The sequence below is a fragment of the Manis javanica genome, chromosome 12, assembly GCF_040802235.1.
Source record: "Manis javanica isolate MJ-LG chromosome 12, MJ_LKY, whole genome shotgun sequence".
NCBI lineage: Eukaryota > Metazoa > Chordata > Mammalia > Pholidota > Manidae > Manis > Manis javanica.
In genome coordinates this window covers 53,062,062-53,084,155 of record NC_133167.1, presented here as the reverse complement: position 1 = coordinate 53,084,155, position 22,094 = coordinate 53,062,062, and the positions used below count along the sequence as shown (strand labels likewise).

General features: G+C 36.0%; 1 long non-coding RNA gene across 3 annotated transcripts in view; it reads left to right on the top strand.

Annotated features, from left to right (window-relative positions):
• LOC118968704 (uncharacterized) overlaps positions 1 to 22,094 on the top strand; it is a 192,022-nt gene that overhangs the window by 17,876 nt on the left and 152,052 nt on the right. The gene's annotated exons all lie outside the window — the stretch shown is intronic.

Sequence of the window (22,094 nt, the reverse complement as noted above, 5' to 3'; positions counted from 1 at the left end):
ATTAAGCTATTAAAGTGTATTATAGCTTTTATTTACTTATTTATTTTTTGGTGAGATGATTTTGGTTATCAAATTCATGAGCATCATTTGAAAGTAGGTACCACTTAGCTTTCATCTGAATCGACTGCAGAGCAAGTGCCCTGACTCATGAAAGAAAATGAATCTGGATTGGTTTCTCATCTCCTTTGTGTTTACAAATAATGTTTGGGAAGTAGACAGCATGTCTGAAATGCCCATGTGAAGAAATATATAATCATATTGTAACTACAAACATTTATTTTTTACTATGTGTCAGACAGTGTGCTAAACTCTAAACCTATGACAACTCATTTATATTCACAAGTTCTGAGACACTGGTACTACCATTATCTGCTTTTCATAAGTGAAGAAACTGAAACATGTTTAGTAACTTACCAGAGCTTGCAAAGTTAGTGGGTGGATCTGAGAAGTTGGTAGGTTTTAGAACTGTAGCTCCCAGAGGAAGGGGGTTCCCCAGCCAGGCAAGTTCCTTACGAATATTGCGAGACCAAAGGAAAATAAAGGCGAGAGGTTGGAAATGAAAGAGTTTATTCTCACGCTCAGTCTTTCCTTGCTCCGAAACCCGAAACCCGGCTGCTCTCTCTCTCCCCACCTGGCCACACTCCAGATTCCTGGCTGCCTGACTCTCCTTCCTCTGCTGCCTAGGCTGCCCCCACCCCCACCGTCTCGGCCCCCAAGCTCACTCTCTCTGGCCTAGCCAGGCTCCCCTTTCCCTGGTCCCTTGCCCTGGGAGAACTCTGTGGGGTGGGGGGGACTCTGGTGACTGGTGGACACCTGTCCAATACGTACAGGAACTCAGGCAAGGACAGTCTTTCTACCCTTCCCTAGGGCTGGAACTCTCATGACTGACCAGTGGCTCTGCCACCAGGAAGTGTGCAAACAGGCTCTTACATGTATATACAACGGGCACTATCAAGGCCAAGCGGGAATCCTGGTTAGAAAGTTCCATTTTCCCCACAAGCATTGAGCTTTTACACTGCCATATTAAATATAACACTATTAACATCTTTGTGTTTTGTCTAGCAAGTAGGAGATTAACATTTTGTGTTTTGCCTAATAAGTAGGAGTACAAGATGAACACTTATCTTTAATAAATGCAGATTTTTTGCTCACCCCCAAATATAAGTATCATCTATATTTTAAAAACATAATGAAATAAAAATTAAAATGATAACCTATCTTATTTCCACTCATTAAAAATCAGATTATTTGAGTCTGTACACTAGAATCATAATACTAACCTTGGCATTAAAATTCAGGTGTTATTAATAATATGCTACCTTACATTTGTGTATCATTTTATAGTTTGTTAGGTATTTTTGTTTATATACTGAATTTAATTCTCCCAAATAATCCATAAGATAAGAATTATGATCTACATTTTAGAGATGTGAAGCTGAGAATTATACAAGCATATAGTATGTGACTAGATCAGGACTAGACTTCAGAACCTCTGTCCCCAAGACCAACACACAGGCTTTGTAGTCACAGGCCTCTCAATTACCCAAAAAATACAGGATACTCTGCTTTGGTGACACATATTTCCATAGTCAGGATCTGAGATCTATTCAACAGATGCTAAAATATGTTGTTGCAATGTGTTCTATTGTATTTGATCTCTTCTGTGAAATTTAAGTAAAATTCATTAAATATGCTTTGTTGTATAAAAGAGAAAAACTAATTCTTTTTCTTTTGGATTAAAGAAGTCCACCTGTCAAGCTATACACACACATATGTGTGTTTACTTTATATACACTTTATATATAACCACTGGAAATTATTTTACAAGGCTGTAAAAGAAGTATGAGTAGCAACATTTTGTTCACGGCTCATTAGTATCATGATTTCTAGTAAAAAATGGTCTCAAAGTGGGCTTAATGCTGCTATTTTCTTACTGTTAGCTGCTGGGAATAACAATAAATATAAAAAATTTAGATGGTAAAACAATTAGAATGTCATTTTTATGATAGGTCATATTTTTAAGGCACAAATGATGGAGTTTTTAATGAAATAATTATTGTCATTAAATTTCTGAAAGTCTACTTTCTAAAAGCTTTCTTTTTAATCTTTCTCTGTTTACACCAAACCATTAAAACTTCTTCAGAGTGATATTAGCACAGGAAATGAGTGACAACAGGGTAGTCTGCCTGACCTCAAGACCTCCAAAGTTTTTACTTTGAAGGCCTGAGAGCTAGTGTGCATTGAAACTCTACCAGCACATACCAAAGTACAGTGGAAATAAATTAAGAAAAGTCTTTAAGGTGCATTTGTTTTTTCTTATTTGACTTGCCCAAAGTGTAGTATGATTTAAATTTCTCATCAGGTTTTGATTCTTTTCTGTAGTGTGTTATATTGTTGGCATGTTCTCACACTGCCTCCCATTGTGGTTAGGAAGATGAGAATTTTATAGGTAGGTAGAAATAGGTTAAAGAAATAATTTAGTATTTTTTCATTCAAGCATCCCTAGATAAAAACTGACAAGGTCAGCCAGGAGTTATATCAGTAATTATGTTGGTTATCTGAAATAAGAACTACAGAATACAGTGTTCTTAAATGTTGCCGTCAATGTTTTTTTTCATTGTGCAAAACACAGGAGTTCCTTTTTAGCAATTTTGACCAATACAAAGAAATTTCAGTAGAGACATAGAAAACAGCATGTTCAGTAGAGACACAGAAAACAGCTCTTCACCCCCTAAGTGATAGGAAAGCCAAGTTAGTGATCCCTGGCCTGCCTAATTTCCAGTTATGATAGGGCCACAAGGTTCTGTAAGTGATAGCTCTGTGAAGCTTTATGCCAGTGTCAGATGGTAACTCCATCATTTTTATCCTTTACACAAGGACTGAACAATTAAAATTCTTTTTTTCTTTGTTTCCTAAATCAGAGTCACTGATTCCCAGTTACAAACTGAATGGCTCAGAAAGTATAGATTGGAAGAAGATAACATAGATTTGGTCAGATCAGCAAAGTTGTTATGGTATTTGTGTACATCATTAGCTGTCTTTGTTTTTATTTGCAGCCTTTGTAGTGCTTTAAATGTCAGGGCTTTTGAGAATGTGTATCCCACTTGTATTATGTAGGGTGGAAGTCAAGCTTTAATTGGCATGGTGATGATTATTTGTTGTCCATGGCTGGTTTCCTCATTGTCTCTCTCAGAAACTGTCAAGAGTGTTATGATTGTCAGGCCAGCATAGATGCCCAGATGCCCTGTGGTGGTTTGATTCTGTCAGCTTGCTATCATTATGACATAAAATGGTATAGTCTCCAATTTCTTTTGAGCTAGAAAACATAAAAGCCAGTGTCCCTGAGGAGTTGCTGGTGGTGGAGGAATAAACCAGTAACCAGAAGCGTCTAATTTTGATGCCTTTTTGCACTTGAGCTCATTTGGCATCCTAGCTAAGCATCAAAAGGTAGACATGGGGTTGTCTAGCTCATGCTCCCTACCTATTCCACACAGGGATCAACACTCCTTTCTTTCTGTCCTTTTTTTTTTAATTGACATGATTTTTGAGTCAGTAATACATTCAATGATTAAAAAATCAGAAGTGTACAAATACACATTGAAAGTCTTGCCTGCCCACATGCTTAATTTATAAGCATCCTTCCACACCATGGACACAAAGTAACTCTGCAATAGGTTTCTCGTGTATATTTACAGAGATACTTTTTAATAGCTGCAAATTATACAAGTATATATATTATTTGTTGTGTGATCAAAAGTCTCGTTGCAAGTCCAAGTGGGCAGTTGTGCTGGGAAAGCACTTGAGAGTCTGAAGGAAAGACCCAGAGAAGCGCCCTGCTAAATGCCCTTCCTGTTTCCTAAAGAAAATGATGTGTATGAGTTTATTTATATCTCCTCCATCTCTTCACAGTGCTGTTGTAATGACCAGGGGAAATCACAAAGATCTGGGTCCATTTGCCTTTAGGATACGTCTAAGACAAGTCCTGGGCAAAATTGGTGTTTATGAGTCTTAAGTACCTAGGCATTACCTGCTTTTCTCTTTTCTCTGTAAGCATGTATTTTTTGGAGAGGAATTACAAGGTTTTTCTGGGTTGGTCCTAATGTATCCAGCACATTAGCCCATGTTTTCAGCAGAGTTAAGCATAGTTTCCTTTCTTTAAGGGTGGAAAATAAAAATTTAAACACAATCCATAAAATTCATTTATAATCCTAACTATCTTTGAAAGTTTATTATATTTAGGAGTATTTAATATTTCTTACATCTTTATCCATTTAAAAAATCACATGCTGGTCATGAATTTGTCTCAGATAGTTTTTAGTTATGTAAATTATTTCTCTCCTGACTGTAATTACACAATGGATGGGTTTCTAGGGTATCATATACTTAATGTGAATTTCTAAAAATGCTTTAATCATATAATTGCTAGTTTATCAAGTAGAAAATATAGGTCTGAGAACACTATCATTATGTCATTATTTTCCACAAAAGACTGTGGAACACACTGAAGAGGCCATTATGAGGCAAATAACAGTTTTCTGTGGTGTCTAAATTTGCTAGGATTAAAAAAAAAACAGAACAAAATGCCTAAAGGTACAGTTTAAAATTGAGCCAGGCAATATATCTTGTGTCTCTATCTGTGAAAAATCAGTCAAGACAAAGGAAATTAATAGGTAAGACTAGAACAGTGAAGCGAGTAGATTACCTAACTCAGTGAATGACACTAATATTTAAGAATTAATTCACCAGATTCCATGTAGCCAGCCTACAGGAAACGAAATGAACTTGAGACTATTTGTGTTAGAACCTAGTCACACTGTTCCGATGCTTGTTGATACGGAAGGCACCATATTCAAGTGTGATTGCAGTAGGTTAAGGTGTACTTGTACGTGGCCTAGAGCCAGGAGGAAATGGAGTGTATATCATCTGGAGGGGCTAAATGGTTAAATTCAAGTCTAGTTTTACAGAACTCAGATTTTTTTCTGAAGTTTTTTGACTCAGCATCATGGGTAAGAATATCTATTTTCAACAGTCTAGTAAAGTCCAAGGTAAAACCGCTCCATCTGTGGGTCTAGTGTGAGAAGACAAGACTCCAGAAAGTCTTTCTGTCAATATATATTTGTTACACATACACTGTACATATCTATCTATCTATCTATCTATCTATCTATCTATCTATCTATCTATCTATCTATCTATCTGTCTATCTATCTATCTATCTATTTAGCTAGCTATGTATTTCCTTGCTCCCCTGTTTAAAGTCTCACAGCTGACGCTCTGTTCAGCAGGAGGAACCAAAGCCGAGATATTAGACGTATAGATAAATGGGTGGGGTTAAAGATGTTCCCATACTGTGACCTGAAGATTAGGTAATTATTTATTGCTCTTGTTTATTCTGTTTTTCAATCTAGTCCCAAATTAATATATCCAGATAATTTGTTTCATGCAATAAAACCATTTTTTCTTTCATAAAGTCAGGATCAAAAAAAAAATACCTTGTCAAATCACTATTACATTTTGATATTTAATCCTTTGATTTCCCTTCACTGTTGAAAAGGAACTAAAACAAATATTCTAAAAATGAGGTTTCAAGAATTTAGTTTGCTGAAATGATGAAAAGTTGATTCATTTCTGACCATTCAGGTTCTTTCAAGAGAGCCTGAAACTTGATGGAGGTCTGCTGGTGACCTCTGTGGTTTATGCTGGGAGCAGCGAAGAGCAGCCCCGAAGAGTCTGGGTTAACGGGTCAGAATGTGTGGGTTTACATCCTGTCTCCACCACGTACTTCTCCGAGACTTTGACCAGCTTCCTTAACCTCTCTGTACTTCAGTTTCCCCATTTGTAAAATGAAGACGGTAATATTAAGTACCTCATAGAATATTAAAAGCCATTGTGTCTCCAGGGGCTTTAGGACTCAGTGGGGCACATACAGCCCTCACACGTTAAATGCTAGTCCTTGGTTAAGTTCCCCGTAACTCCTCCAGTTCTTCGGTTCTGGGCTTTCCCTCTTCTTCCCATACCTTTCTCACGAGTCTGTGATTGCCCCTTTCATCAAAGTAGTTGGCACTTAAAATAAAACTATCATTTGTTTAAAGTCTCTGCCACTTAATAGCTGGGTGATCTTGAGAAAGTCCCCTAAGTCCTAGTCCTAATTCTCATTTGTAGGAATCAGGTTTCTTATAGGATCAAATGACATTAAATGTGAAAATACTTTAAAAGCTGCAAATTATTAGATCATAGCTTGATGTTGAACTATGAAAAGGCAAAGATCGTGTCCTTGTTTGTTGCTTTTTTTGAACGGAATTTATTCTTTCCGTTTGAATAGATCTTTATTTTGGAAAACAAAAACACAGAAAAGCAGAAGAAAGAAAACCTATATTTCTTTCACTCAAAGATAAATATTGCTAACATTTTAATGTAGTTCTTTATTTTCCATTTCTTATTGTATTATAAATTTATATAATACATCAGAATTTATATATATATTGTTTTATTTTTTTATACTGTAGAAAAGTAATTTGATATGGACCATGTCTTTAATTTTTGCACATTGCTAGCATAGCAACATTAAAATATAATTCAAGCCATTATTCTTTAAGTCACTATTGTCAGTCTTTCTTTATATATTATATATGCACATACATATGTAAAAAGCAGTTTTTTTTCCTGCTTGATTTGTATATTTTGTTTTGTTTGCCTTGAGGTGTGAAATATGTACATCCTTTATTTTGCACTTTTGGGTGGTGAAGAGTTTTACTTTGAGGTGCTAAGAACTATCATAAGAACAGCCATCTTTAGCTTTAATTCTATCATGAAATCAAGTACATTTTACTCAGCTGCGTTATAAACAATCAAAATGTTCTGCCCTTAGGTATATTTGTCCTTATACCTTACTTAGAGCAAAATTTGAGGAAGAAAGTTAAACAAGTTTGAGGTTGATGGAGAGAAGTTGACAAAACCCTCAGTTTTAAGAATGCAGAAATTTGTAACCCCTAGAGCTAATCTGAAACCAATTGTCAGTAAAGCTAATTTATGGACTGATACTGATTTTGAATTCGCAGATGGTCAAAAAATGGGTATAAATACACATACACTGAAATAATTTTTCATTAGTTAAATCATAGATTATTATTAAAACATCACAGCAGCATTTACAGTTATTTACGGACAGTTTTAAAAAAATACAAGGTGTGATATCATTTCTGCTAACCACTCTATTACTCACTAACCATATAATACTGTATGAGAACCTAGAGCGAAAGAAAAAAAAATAGAATGTCTGAGCAAAGGTGCAAAAAAATTTTTTTTAAATACCTTGGAGAAGTAGAATAGTAGACAGTTTAAAAAAACTCGCATAGTTCAAAAGAGGTGCTCAGTGAAAAGGAAACCTGTGAGACAGGATTTGAGGCAGCAGCAGCCATAGATATGCAGATAGGAATATCAGCAAGGTTGAATCAGAATCTTAAATTTGGGTAGTTCAGCTAAGCTTGCTGTCAATATATTTAATTTTATTTTCATTCAAGAAATATTTACTAAGTGTCTTCTGTTTGCTAGAACATCTGCTGAAACATTGGGATTTAAAAATAAAGGAATTAAGTAGTGATTCTACAACATCTTACTACGCTGATGAACAGTGACTGTAATGGGGTTTGTGGTGGGGGGACTTGGTGAAGGGAAGAGCCTAGTAAACATAATGTTCTTCATGTAATTGTAGATTAATGATGACAAAATAAAAAAATAGAAAAAATAAAAATAAAAATAAAGGAATTAAACAAGTCTCTGCTCTCCAGGTCACAGTGTAATAAGGAAGACAAACATATATGCAAATAATTACAATGCAATGTGGCAAAAGCAGTGATGGCATTAGGCATAGGTGATTCTAACATCCAGGAGATAGAAAATGTAGACTCTCCTGAGGTAGGATGGGGAGCACAGTTTCAGGGAAGGATTCCTGGGGAGGTAACAGTGAATTATGTAACTGTGAGGAGTTAAGCTCTGTGGAGGGTGAAGACATATTAAGTGGAAGTGACAAATTGCTTGGTGCACTAGTTCTGTATTGTTGATGCAAAATCTGTGAGGTGAAGACTGAATATGTAGGCAAGGACTAGGTTGTGGAAAAGCATGGAAAAGCTTCAGAAAATTAAGGGAAAAGTCTAAAAACAGCTCTGTGCTTTTTTTGTGTGTTAAATTTACTCTTTTCTGTAGATGAGAAACTTACAGGAGGAAAATACTGTAGATGGATTAGTGGGAGACTTTCCTCCCAGGCTCCACTTAAAATCAGGGTAAAGTGGAAGCTATGCTCCTTGGAGACCATATAGTGAAAAACTGCTTAACAATTATCACTGGGGAATGGCTGCTTTAGAAGCAAAATTTTGATCTGGGGAATGTATTTAGAGGTCACTAATATAATCAATTTGACAATCCAGTTTTTACTTTTTATCAGATGTCATTTATATTTCTGTTATCCATACTGAAGAGCTGAAAAGGATAAATGTACAGAGTGGTAAAATTAAGATAGTGAAGTCTAAGATAAGCACTTTTTCCCACTGATCATAAGGGATTATAAGCTATCCTATAGCCAAAAAAGTAAGTACTTGCATAAGAACAAGTATGAATTTTTTACTAACAGTATTTTTCATTATGAACAAACCAATTTACAAGTACTCTACATTACATGGGACAAACCTTTTTTAAAATTCTGCAACTTTCTCATTACCCCTTTCAATAGTAGTCTCAAAATATTTTCTCTCATTCTTTCCCCCAATCACTCCTGGCTTTGTGCTGGCAAAAAAGCCTCCATACATCTTGGAGAAGATATTTTGTTGCTTGTTGGGAACTGTCTTTAAAAAAGAAAGGACTAAGTAAGGATAGACAGTGATTTTACCACATAGATAGAGCATTACCTCTAGTGTCCATTGTAGGTTAGTGATGGTGATGAAAACTGACTATTTTAGTATTAGAGTAAGGAAGACAGAGTGAAATGTTCAAATTTATATATGATACAGTGATTTTTGGCAAGTGAAATCTCAGAGAGAAGAAGAAACCACAAGCTCTGAGAGCAGAAATTTGGTACAGATAAGTGTAAGGCAGTCTTTATGGAAAATAATTAGAACTTTACTTCTGAATTAATGGACGTCTTATAGATGATTGTTTTGGGGGTCAATATCAGCTCACTATTCTTTCATGACCAAATAGGAATCTTAGGAATGATCAGAAAAGACCTTTGAAACCAACCAAAATATTTTTGCAAAGTCAATTTAAAAATGGAATTTTGAGACCTCTATTGCTAGTTATTATTTTGGATTTTGCACATCAAGAAAGTCAATGAACTGCAGAGAATGAAGAGTTAGTTCTGGTATCTCCAAGCAGGAAGCTTGAAGACTTATGAAGAAGTTAGTAACTGTTTGGAGCTGAGGTAATCTAAATTAAAACTATAAATATGTTGCCAAAACATTTAGATAATCTTATAATGATAGATTGTGATTAGGTTGTTTAGGGAATTGAGGGTACCAAACCTTCCTGTCCCATGGACATAGACATGGGCTTGGGAGTCAGAATGAATTGTATTAGCACATAGTAAGCACTTAACAGAATGATAGATGCTATTGTTACTATATTATTCTTGTGTGTGCAATTGTCTGAGGTGCCTGAACTAAATGGGCCACAGATCTGATGTAATAAACCATTTCTTAGGCACAGTCTTGTATGAGACAGTGCAGACTAATGGCTGTAATGGATTCCTCCCGAATGTCATACAGCAAACGTTTATTGCTTAAGTTAAAGCCCATTGTAGATTGGCAGGCCCCACCACTGCACTGGGTACCTCCTGGATCCTTAGCATTGGAACAGCTGATGAGAGAAGAGAGAAATGGGAGGTTTTATAGGCCAGCCCTGAAGGCTTTGTACATTACTTCAGCTGATGGTTCATCATCCAGAACTTAAATACATGGCTCACTCTAATCGACTTGGAGGCTGGAAAACATAGTCTAGTTGTGGTGCCAGAAGGAAAAGGAAATATCTGCCACGTATCTCTTCATGAATTTTCATCTGTATGTCAACCAGGATAGAAAGTGGAAATAAATTCCTTCTGTGTATGACACCATGCTCAAAACATGAAGCAAAGGGTTAATTGGTTATATATTGTGGTCAATAATTCTAATCACTACTCCTACTTTCAATAATAATAACATTTAATAAACTTCTCAATTTACAAATAGAGTCATATCCCTTAGGCCGGTAGGGTGGTATAAAGAAAAGAACATGGTCTTTGAGATAAGACAGACTTGGATTTAACTTGTGACTCCCACACTGTGTGAGCTAAGGCTGGTTAGTTATCTACTGATGCTTCCATTTTCCATCTGAAAAGTGAAATAAAGAAACCTTTCCTTGGGAATTATGAGGATTAAATGAATTACAGTAAGTAAAGCATCTAGCTTAGCAGTTTTTTAAAGAAAATAGTGATTGTCATTCAACGTATTTATTTAACACTTTTAGAGATTTTTTTAGCCCCAGGAAACTAAGACTAAGATAAGGTAAATGATTTGTTCAAGGTTAGTCAGAACTAAACCCACTTTTTCTGATTCCACATTCCATGATCTTTATTTTTCCAAGAAAATGAATCAGAAATGTTTCAATTAGCATGCTATCAAAGAACCTCAAAGGCAAGCACCTAAAAGCTATATGGAAATACATCTAGCTGTGTCTTAAAAACGTATAAGGCCAATCCAAGCCAAAGAAAAGAAAATCCCCCAAAACTTCAAATATTTACACATCATTTTAAATTCTGTGTCCTACTCTCCTTACAGATTATAAATGAAGCTGTTTTCCCACTTACATATACTTTGTAGCCTCTGGGAATGAAATGCATGGTGTGATTCTTTGTGGCTCAACTTAAATCAAACAGAGCAGAGTTCTAAGGTATCAAAACTGCAAAACTGGAAACTCCAAACTGCCCTTTGCCAATAACCCAGTGTGGATGTGCAGTGTAGGGCCTTTCAAAGACTGCTATCGCTTGGTGTCACTGTGGAGATTACATCAGATGTGGGTAGGCAGTGTCTTTAAGGTGCCGTGCTCCTTGGTTTGGTTGGTGAGAGTTCTTCTAGGAATTGCAGCTGTAAACATAAATTTAATTTATTTTACATGCTGTTTTACACTACTTTTCCACAAGCATTTAAGTTACATTCACACCTGTTAGTAACTAATGCCTACATATTTTCTCATGCTTGCTCTGCTATTTATTTCATATGTATTTTTCTCACCCATTTTTAATTTGGCTTCACACTTTTTTTAAATACCAGAGCTCATTAGTTTTACTTTCTTCATACTCTGCCTGTATCACTCTTTGCTTATGCCAATGAAACACCTGTCCTGCCAAAAAGCAAAGCAGAAACAAAAGCATTTCTACTTGAAATCATTTCTAGATGTACCCTACTACTAAGAAATGGAAAAATACAAGAAAAATAAAAAAAAAGGAATTCATTTCTGGCAAGTTAAGATCGCAGCTTAAGAAAAAAGAAACCCATCAATTTATCCAATAAAAGTTTCAAATTGTCAGATTTACATTTAAAATTTTTTTATATGTGTCTATTACAGTAACTTCGCTTATTTATCAAACCCATATATATGTACATTTTTATTGATGTGTAACTATTAAAAAACAGATGATTTATAAGGTGATTATAGGCCTTTGAAATTTTTTTCTTGAATTAAAAAAGTTCCTTCAGTCTCCTTCATTTGAATACTGTTTCATTAGACTGTATATTATTATCTGATGGAAGTATGTTTATCCAGTTAAAATATTAAACAAATGTGCTTTGAAAATGAGTTAAAAGGACCACAAAGAAAATACACACCTCCATTTCTAAACCAAATGTCTGTGATATGAGTGTTAGAGCTACTTATTAAAGCTTTATCTTTACCACAAAAGCACAGGAAAATCAAGCTGTATATATTTATGCAAAAGGGTTACTATTAAAAATACTTAACAACCAAGATAGCACAGGTAACAGCTAATCATGGCAGACACATATTATTTTGGTGTTTGCTGTTCTGAAGCACACAGATAGATCTGTCAGCATCAAAAAGTAGCAAAGCAATTGTCAGTAGGTTAATTTCCATGTCATCAAACCATAACTTGATTATTTTCAATGAAGAGACTAATTTGATAAATCTTATTCTAGTTCTTCATTGCAATCAATACAAGCTGCTTTAACAAAAATTATTGCCACATCTATTGGCTGAAATAATTAGTTGTGATTCTTCTAGAGTAGCAAAACTGACAAGGCCATTTGATGGATGTGTGGAGAAGCAATAAGAATTTGAGGTGTTACATAGATCTAGTGCAAGGATGTTTACAGAGTATGAGATATGAGTAAAATATATAGATTCATTAATGTTCAGTTACAATTATACCTACAAAACCATTTAAAACTCTCAGGATTCTCAAGACTTTGTACTTTCAGATTATTACAAATATACAGATTGTTTAGAACTCAGATATTAATTGCATATGTGTTGAATAATTATATAATTTATATTATTTTATAATATATATTTATATAATTTGTACTATATATATGACTTAAATATAACATGTTATATGCATTATGTTATATGTATTATATTGCAATCATATAATATGTAATATAAACATACAGCTATATAGTTTTGTAACATAGATATACATATAATTTGATCAAATATTGTATATCACCTCACTCTATTAAAAGAAGGACCACAGGGTAGTATACTAATGAAATCAACTCCACATGTTTCAGATCTTAGGTTTTGCCCCTCCCTAAAACTCAACTTAGGATACTTTACTTAATTTCCATAAATCTTAGTCTTTTCAAGTTTAAATGGGGAAAAATAGCATTGTTTTAAAATTTTTGTGAGAATGAAATTAGGAAATGTACAGAAAATACCTCTTGGGGTAGCTGACATTTGGTAAGCATGAACTGCAGGAGCAGAGGCCTGGGCTTGGGGGCAGTTCACAGCAGCAAGCAGATGCTTTGTGTTAGCACGTTCACTTATGTTGACTTATTTCTAATGATTACATTGAACTACCTTATAACTTGAGTTTCAAAAACAAAGCATGGGTGAAAAAACTCTAAAACAAGAAAAAAAATTGATTTTTCTCTAACAAGTAGTGGGTTGTTTTTTTCCTTGAATAACTCAGTGTAGTGTGACTTATAAGAATGAAAATGACTAAGAAAATGGGCATTTACAACATCAATTTTTTTTCTGTGGTCTGTGATTACAGAATTCTTACAGAATACTTTTGTGTGGTGGGAAAATGCTTACTGACAATGGCTCTTCAATTTTAAAGAGGTCATATCAGGGTTAAGCCTAGTGAATGTAACATGAGAAGTTTGATGTATAAAACCAAGCCACGAAGTCAAAGCTCCCCAGACATTATTTGGCTGAGACCCTTTCAATTAACAATAGAATTCTCCATGAGGTTTGCCTCAGTACTGCAGCCAGTACTCCCACCAAAAATACTTATGGGGATCCTCTGAAACAAGCATCACTGTGAAAAAATTTCTGCTTACTTTGCTTCTTAAACTTGGAAGTCAGTTAGCATATCTGGTTTCACAGCAGATGTTTAAATGGAAATAGTCTTCAGGAATCTTAGCAAATACTCAAAGCATAAACAACACTTGGTATTTTTATTTCATAAAGGATTAATATTTGTGCAAAAAAGAAAACAAAAAGAAGTTCAAATTTCTCAAAAGATGGTTTTAATTTGGTAGATTTAGGAAAAGGAAAGAAAAAAATGGATATAGTAATGTTCATATGTATTGACTTTATCATATTAAAGTTATCTAAGACAGCAATTATTTAGGATATCACACTATCAAAATATACTATATTTACATGATTATTTTCTCCAAGGAATTCAAAACACTTTGTATAAATGTAAACCTCTATGTCTACATCTGAGTGCCAACAGTTTGAGTTTTTAACATGGCTATAAATTATTTTGAAATCCTTTTGTGTAAATCTTTCAAAATATTGAAGCAACCCCAAGCTTTTACTTGCCCTACCCATTAAGGGAGGTGATGTGTCAGCTTTCTTGCTTACGGAAAATTAGGACACAAACAAAGTTATTGGTATCTCTCATTCATTAGGACAATGGTGTAACCATGGCAGATATAGAAAGATATAGAAGGTAGGTCCTCAATCCCATAAAGTTTAGGAACATATTGATATAATGGATAAATTATCAGGTAAACTGTGCAACACTAAGTGGAAGATGCTTTATATGAACAGTTAACACATTTTGAGTTTTTGAGGCCAGTTAGGAAACAAATTTCCTATAGGAATCAAAGGACTGGAGGTAAAACAGGAAATAGTCCTGATTGACCTGGCATTTACTGGCATGTGCCCACCAGTACACACTTTGCCTTAATTCTTAGAAGATAGTTTCACTAGATATAGAATTTGGGGTTGACAGGTTTTTTTCCTTTCAATTCTTTAAGGGTGTTTCTGGGTGTTCTAGCCTCCATTGCTTCTGAAGAGATGTCAACAGTCATTTGAATTGTTGTTCCCCTATATGAAATGAAGTCTTCCCATCTTAGTTCTTCCCCACTTTCCAGTGCCTATAGTTCTCCAAAAGTTTGTTCTCTGGTTGTATAAGCCATAAGATCATGGCTTTCTATCTGATGTTTAGCCACCATATGTATACGTCCCATATAGCAGCAGTCTGTACTTGAGTAAAAAAAAAAATAGGATATATATCAGGCCATTTCCTTCATCTAAGTATTGAATCCCCTCTAGTATCATTCTGCCTTTGTTCACTCTCCAGTGCCTTCAGGTAGTTTTATATGCTTTATTCAGATTTTAATAATTTTATCTACAGTAGGGTTTGTCTGAGAACAGCTTATTTGACTATGACAGGAAATAGAATGTACACAGAAAGAAATGTCCTGTATTTCTCAGATTATACTTGATAAGGGGTTAAAATAGATTCATAACAATAGTTCTGAAATAACAATTCCTAGCCGCTCACCACCCACTCAGTGGGAATTCCAGTTTTCCACAAATTTCTCCCAAATTATTTGGAAGTCCCCAGGGATGTTCAATTTATTCTCCATAAATAGTGTCTGCCATTGTCTTTTCTCCTTCTCTGGCTTGCTAGAACTTGTATCCTTTGTGAGAATTTTGGTCCAATATTAGAGGAAACAGTCCCCATAGAAGACAGCCCTCATTTCTGACACACACTGCAAGTTCTGGGGATTCTCTCAGGTTTGATGCCTTACTGGAAAGACATGCAGAGCTCACTGAAAACTATTAAACTTATGGTTACAGTTCATTACAGGGAACAAAACAGATTAAATTCAGCCAAAGGAAGAAGTGCCAAACCCAGAACTTTCACTGTTCTCTCCCCCTGGAGTCAGGATGCCTTACTTTTCTGCCACTAGTGTGAAAATACACGCAGAGTATTGCCAACCAGGGATGTTCACCTGAGCTTCAGTGTTCAGAGTTTCTACTGGGGGCTCCATTACAGAGGCATGAATGATTTCCTCTGTAGCTGATCTCAGTCTCGTCTCCAGACCATCTGGTTGTAACTCAAAGCTCTCCCTTAGACTGCATTGTTGGACTTTGGCCCTTTCCAACCCTGAATCGTTGTTAGACAATTCACCATGAGATGAGGTGCTGAGGTAAACCAAGTCACTCCTATCAGGAGATATTGCATTCCAGAAACTGAGATTACCTACCAAAGGATACCCCTTCTTTTTGGACAAGGCCAAATTCTTCATATACTTGTTAATATGTCAGCTAAATGCATTAAAATAACTGTTGATGCCTATCAATCCCTCAAGGATATTAAAGGCACTGTGGTCTAGACTCTGCAGAAACTATTAGTACTGATGGAGTTGGGAAATTGTCTTCTAATTATCCTGTGGAGATTTCTGAGAAGCAATTCCCTTTCCTTTTTATCTGCTTTCTGATTATTAATCTCTTTTGTGAATTCACAGCCCCATGCCAGAGGGCAATCTCCATGTCAGAAACCATGGTCCTTACTCTCTGCCACATTCTGTTTCTCCTGTTGGAGTTGCAGTTCCTACTAGTTTTTGCATGGTTAACTCTTAGTTTCCTTTTAAGATACAGATCAGAGGCTTCTTCTGTAGGAAATCATCCCTGCCTGCCTGAGGGTGGGTGAGATAACTCTCCTGGTGCTCTCTCAGCATGCACAGCATGCCTCTAAACTATCCAAAAGTGTGTTGACAAAATACACCATAACTTTCCGGGTACTCCTCTCAATTATGAACTTCTCTATCTCTCACAACTTACATGACACATGACACAAAATAAGGGATCAGCAAATGATTATTGAATGAGTGCTATATTCAGAAACTTCTCTCCTCTGAAACCTGCTGTTCTTGATAAAAACATTTACAGGTCTACTATCTCTTCTCTTTGTTTACTGAGGGGCTTCTGTGTCCCTCAGGCTAGGAGGCTGATTCCTGCAAGTCCCTCCTTAGGCCCACTCAGGTTTGAATCCTGGAGTGAGAGATTTAACCTCAACCTGGGCATATTCATTGACTAGAATTTATACCAACATTGAACATCAAGAGATTAAACAACTGCATCTGGGCTTTTGTGGGGAAACTTTATTTTTACCTCAGAAGTAACCTGGCGCTAGGTTCAAAGGTTCAGAGAATGGGCTCAAATATAGCACCGTGTATCTCATGACGGCATGATCTTTAAATTTATCATGCGAACATCCATATGTAAGTCATGTGTTTATTTACAGGTGAAAGAAATATAAAATCTTGATATTGTTCAGTTAACTTGGAATTCTATTGAATTAAAAAATAAAGCAGGATGTGTGTTTCTTCATTTAAAACAAATAATAGTGGAAGTGCTTTTTTTGAATAAAATTTTATGTCCTTTCAAATCTAATGCAGTACAAATAATAGTAAAATAAATGTTATAGGTTCCAATGATCACATCATTCCAGAGGCAGGAGACCATGTGTCTAAAGGGTGTGGCGGGCAAGGCACTTAGGGGGCACTTTGAGGGGCCAGCCTCGCCCTTGCACTAGCCTGAGAGTAAGTGTCTCCTGACTGTGTGCCTGTGCTCTTCGGCCTGACTCTGGTCCTGGCTCAGAGTATATCCTGGTTCTGTCACTTACAAAGTGTAAGTTCCTTTCTCTAAACCTCAGTTTCCTCAAGAAGAGGTAATGGCAACTTGAGAATTTTAATTTCATAGCAGTGTACAGGGTGAAGGGAATATAAAAACAGAATAAATTAACAAATTCTAATGAACCATAAATTGACAGAAGAATAAAGGATAAACTAACCTTAAAAATCAATTTTAATTCTTTTATTTTACTGAGGAGGAATTTGCTCAGGGAGATACAGTGACTTATCCAAAGCCATTAGTCTATTTTGGGCAGAACCAATGTTGGAGATGGTACCAGGAGTTTTTTCAGCATTCTTTCCACTATACCTCACATACTAGACAGCATTGTGAACTTGGCTGGAGACTATGGGAATGTAAGGGAAACAAATGCATTTAGGAAAGTTTGTGGAGGAAGAATAAATTGGGGACCAGTCAGGAGACAGTTTGGAAGTCCTAAAAGATCGATATTAGCAATTTAGACAACTGGTAACTAAAGAGAATAATGCTATCAACTGAAATAAGCATTAGAATTTGGTAGGAAAGATGGTGAGATAGCAAAGGATTAGAGTAAAAAAAAAACATGTTTAAGCTAGGATGTGAAAAGTTTAGATAATATATGAGGAGGAAATTTTTTTTACAGAGGAAGCCTGCTAGAGATTTATAATAGGATGTTTAAGAAACCTAGGAAAATCTTTCTATGCTGGTCTTTAAAAATAGGATAGTTTTCTGGGATGGGTTAAGTGTAGCATTTCTCATAAGTAAGAGGTGGTATTCCATGATTCTTCAAGTCCATCTGAAGCCTGTGATTCTTTGAAGTTCTTAGATTTAGTGTACTTGGCTTGTCAAGTAGATGTCAGATATGGGACATAAAAATATGAAGGATTTGAAATGACCTTTAAAATGGGAGAGGAATCAGCTATGCTCCATCAGAGAGGCTACCGTGGTGTAACCTTTCTGGATCCTGCAGGCTCAAGTGCTTTTAAAGACCCAAGAATCTGAAACTTCATCCTTGCACTAATCATATGTAGCCAGCATGTCTGCCAAGGCAGTTACAGAGAAGGAAGCCTGCTTTATCAAGAGACAGCATCTGCACCAGAGAACTAGGAAGGCACTTGAGCGAGTTTTCATCAGCAAAAGAGAGAAGAAGACCCTGAACAAGTTGTCCTAACAGTTTCCTGTTGAAGACAACTCTGTAACCTACACAAGTTACGTTTAACATCTTTTTGGTTTCCTGCTCAATTGGTAAATAGTTATGCCCTTATTTGTTTTCTTCAAGCATAACCATGGACTCAAAGTAATTTTAAGAAAAGACGATTTCAAAGAAAATACTTTATTTCACTCTGTACTATTTTAAGCAAAATCAGAGTGGCTGAAAATGATGTTTCAAAATCCTGCCTCGAATTTGCAGAAAAGCAATTTCTACTGTGGAAATATGTGAGTCTTGGTGATCTAGACCAAATAAGTTTGATGTGTTTCGGTGGAGTAGCTTATTTACAGCAGCTTGATGAGATGTTTTTTCTTTATGGTGCATGGATCTTATTTCAATGACTATTATAGAATAGTCAGAAGACATGGGATAGAAATTATTAACATTATGAATTTAGACAAACTAGGGAAAAATTGGTAGTAATTATTACTATAGGTGTGTAGCTGTGTGATCCCAATAAAACCTGTATTGAAATTGGCCATTTGGATGAGTGCCTTCAGTGTCCATCTACTTGGATAGGATGGAGCCGGTCTACAGGGGCATTGCACTTTGGGCTCATAAAAAGTGATGCTGAAATATGGAAGACATTATGGGGTGTATTCAAAAGCCTAGTCTGTAGGTAAGAGTCAGCCTCTCCAGCCTAGAATGGACTAAAGAGGAATGCAGAGCTGTTTTGGCACCTGGAACATCGTGCAGCTTTGTGAACAATTGGAAGCAGGAATTTTGGCATATGGAAGTCTCTTAGTCAAATGGTGACATACTACAAATGAATTGGAACTACTCTTATTTTTCACTGTGGCATTAATAAGGCCATGTTCTTGTTCTACAGTTTATGTCCATTTCGTGGAGAAATGTGGGATCAAACTTTTGAGGAATAGTTGTGCAAGTGAATTTTTGTCACAACCATGCTTTAAACAGTGTTTGGGAAAAGACACATGTTTTTATTTACACATTCATCATGTACTTCCAGCTGGATTCTGGAGTATACTTGAAGGACAATGAGAGATGAAGACAGGGTGAGAGGGTAACTTATGATGGACGCTCATGTGACATAACAATCAAACTGGATGATATTTGTAAGAAAATGGGGAACAACTGAAAGATCAAGAGAAGCAGCAAGAGCAAACTGAAACAGTAGAGGTCTGTTAGCTTCACACAGCCTTGGTAACACCTGGATAGTGTTTTAAACTGTAAAATCCAGGAAGAGTGATGCTGGGTTGGAACCCAAGCTGTTTTGTATCTACTGTCTTATTTGTGCACCACACGTATTTGCATTTGTTGCACAGTGGCCTGTAGACCTAAGGGTTTGCAATTCTTGATCCTAGGATTTGAAGGGTCTTCAAACCCATAGAAAACCCTTTATCTCTGCAGTACATGAATGTCACCAGGTCTGACTGGTCTCTAAGTTAAAACATCTCATTAACATTAATGAATTATGGCTCTTCTACATATGTGACTATTGGACTTTAGTTCCACTTATTTCTGTAAATCTCCCAGAATGTCTCATGTGTGCAAAAGAGAAGAAAACCCAGTCATGGTTTCCACCATGCTGCCTGCAAACTGCTTAGGGAGGTGTCACAGCACAACCCCTTTAGCTGATGCCTTTCTGGGAAGGTAGCTTCCTCGTCAATCCGCTGGTCTCAGTCAAAGGCGGCGACCATGGGTCAGCCACGGCTCTGCAGGCTGTACCAGATGTTGCCACTTTCTTTCAGTCCAGAGGTGGGGATGTTCCTTTTATTCATGTTAGTTTCAAACTTTTATTTAGGTGCCAGAGCCCACAATCTCAGTTTTACTGGATAATAGCAGCTTTAGCTTTGAATCTAATTTTTCTTCCTTATGTGTCATAAACCCAGCCTTAGAACTATTTGGCAGAATGACACAGAGCATCATACTATTTATCTTTTTTTTCTCTTATTTTCCCTAGTTCATCCAATCCCCAGCTTCCACATATCTTGCATTTCTTCCTTTTAGTAAACGTGTAGGTCCTAATGTATTTCAGCTTTTCCAAATGGGCGCTCAGTTTGGAAGATGACCTTCAGTCCCCCAAACAGATAAGGGAACCCACTTGTACCCACAGTCCTAGATTAATATTACTTACTGTAGACAGCAAAGTACATTTATTTTCCTGTTTCTATGGTTTGCATGTATACTCATTATCATATCAATATAAATATATCCACAAGCACAGTCTTTGTGAAACATCTGTTTTAAGAGTTTGGATCGTTCTCCATCTATTCTAGTAAATTCTACCTAAATGCTCCTTCCCTGCCAGCTTTGGAGCTGTACCACCACAGTTAAGCTACTCTATATTTAATTCCTTATATCTCTCTTAAACAAGAGTTAAAGAACATGCATTAGTCTTGTCTTCTGATGCCTTTTCCCATCTTCTCCAAACATATCACCCTCTTTCAAAACTCAATTCAAGGTTCCTGCCTGTGAATATTTTCTTGCTTAATCACATCTTGTTTCAGCCACTGCCATCACATTAGTTTCGTCACTTTTTGAAAGGTTTTCTATGGAGCACTGCTTTCTTGAAAGATATGAATAAGTGTTCTTTTGGTCAGGTTGGAAAAGAAATTTGTGATCAACTATATTTGGGTAGTTCTCACTGTAACCACCTTTTCAGTGTATCAGAATACATTAACGGGTCTAAGAAGTTTTTCAGTAAAGAAACTCATTCTGTATCCAAAATTAATAACACATCCTCTCATATTTATGTGACATTTGTTATATATTACAGCTTTGTTAAATTGAAAATTTCTTAAAAATATATAAATATCCTCTATTTCTGTCATAAGTCTCCTTGCTATGTGAGTCAATGCTGTGTATAGTTTGTCTAAGCTTATTTATTATACAGTAGACACCATGCTATGTTCTGGAAGTTCAAAGATGAGTAATACTTGTAAAGATTTATAGATGAATAAGTAGCTTTCCATAAACAGAATGCTGCTGATACTTAATATGTATTGAATTATAGGTGCCTTGGAATTCTAACTGTAACCATTTGCTCTCCATTTATCTGTCCCCATTTAAGAATCTGTTAATCATTCTTCCCCCTGTTGTTATTCAACTACAAAAAGACTTATAGAGATATATGAAAATCAAGGTAAATTTATACTTATAATTTTATAATTTATAATTATGAAAAAGTAAAATTCATAAATATAGAGCATAAATATTCTTTTGAATCTAGTTTATTCTTAAATTAGAAATGGAAAATTTCACACAGGAAGGATCAGGGATTGTAAAGTAGTCAAAGAAGGCTTTAAAATACCCTAGGAATCTGATATTCCAAAAGCAAGAAGCAGTAAGAGACACATACAATAGCAGGAAGAGGTGAATGAAATATTTTGTTACATTGCTAGTGAGGATGTGGGGTTGCTACTGTGGTTACTGAAGTAGTTGGGGCTCATTAGATGGTGCATATCAGTGCTCATTCCCAATACTCTGAAGCCTGGTAGCTTTTGGACCCAAAAGAAAATCTTGGCTAAGAGGGTAAAAGGGCAAAAATCTTGATAAGTAGATGTACATGTTATGTCACAGAGAAAAAGCTGAAGAAACTGCTCATGGAGTTAGATAAAGCTCTTCTCAGAAAATAAGAGCTTTGATCTGTTGATGAAGAAGAACCTTTCACATCCTATGGAACAGTAATGATCTTGGCATTAACCTTAGAGGAAAAAACCAGGGTGACATTGGGAGGCCTGTTGCTGTAGCAGTTTCCACAGCAAATCATGAGGTGGATCAAGACCCTTACAGCTCA